The sequence below is a fragment of the Otolemur garnettii genome, unplaced genomic scaffold, assembly GCF_000181295.1.
Source record: "Otolemur garnettii isolate 467f Iridium unplaced genomic scaffold, OtoGar3 scaffold00002, whole genome shotgun sequence".
Classification (NCBI taxonomy): domain Eukaryota; kingdom Metazoa; phylum Chordata; class Mammalia; order Primates; family Galagidae; genus Otolemur; species Otolemur garnettii.
The window spans coordinates 46,596,626-46,597,695 of record NW_003852397.1 but is presented as its reverse complement, the minus strand read 5'-3'; the positions used below and the strand labels follow the sequence as shown (position 1 = coordinate 46,597,695).

At 29.6% G+C, this 1,070-nt stretch overlaps 1 protein-coding gene across 1 annotated transcript in view; it reads right to left on the bottom strand.

The window, feature by feature from the left end:
- The window catches only part of RBMS3 (RNA binding motif single stranded interacting protein 3), a 570,468-nt gene that overhangs the window by 158,041 nt on the left and 411,357 nt on the right, over positions 1 to 1,070 (bottom strand). The window lies entirely within an intron of this gene.

Sequence of the window (1,070 nt, the reverse complement as noted above, 5' to 3'; positions counted from 1 at the left end):
AGACTTAATACTGACAAATAAATCATATTCAGAACAAAATGTCGATGACAAGATTTAAAAGTAGCTTTGCTTATTCAGTTCCTGTATGACTATTTTAGTATTCTCCAAGTAATAGGAAACACAGAGGAGAAGCATAGTCCATGAAATTTGTGCAGGACTGAATTTCCACATCATTATATTGAGAGTGGTCTATCAAAAATAGTAAATTATTGATTAAGAAAAATTTCTCTGAGGTCAACAAGTCAAGGGTTAATTTGGTTAATTTGTAAAAGTGCTAACCAATCAATATATACAAATACAAAACCCACAAAAAAATAATCAAAGGAATGAAACCATAGGTACTTAGAAAAGACATATAATTGAACAATAAATTCATCAGAATTGATCAAACTCACTAGTAAAAAGGTAAATCATAAAATAAGACTATAACATTGTAGCACTCTTTGACAAGCAGAGATTGTAAAATTTATTTTTTTCTTGGCATTTTAAAGATCTAGAACACAAGAGTTTATATTTTTTGGCTAAATTGAATATTTATAAACCTCTTCCTTAGAGGTCAACACAACATATTTTAAAATATGCATAACTTTTAACCCAGTAATTCTCTCTTAAATGTCCATATGGTACCTAAACCTATGCATGAGAACAAATAGGTGTTTATAAATATAGTCATTGCAACATTATAAGGATAACGATCTCAAAGAAATAAGTATAATACATTCATTTGCAGAGAAATTAATATTCATATTGTATATTCATTGAAATGGAATATTATGAAGCTGCAAAAATAAAATATGCCTCTCTTTAGTAGGCTGACGGCCCGAGGACCGGTGGGTATCTCAGAGACCTTTTCAAGAGGTTCACAAGGTCAAAATTATTTTATAATAGTAATAAAATGTTGCCAGTTTTCCTTCACTCGTTTAAATTCTTACTCTCAACAGAGTGAAGCTCTTTTAGAGTCTACATGTCATTTGATAAGGTAGATGCCAAAGCAGATAAGAAAATTCAGCTGTGTTCTATTAAGTCAAACATTAAAGAGTTTTGCAAAGATGTAAAATAATTCCAAATTT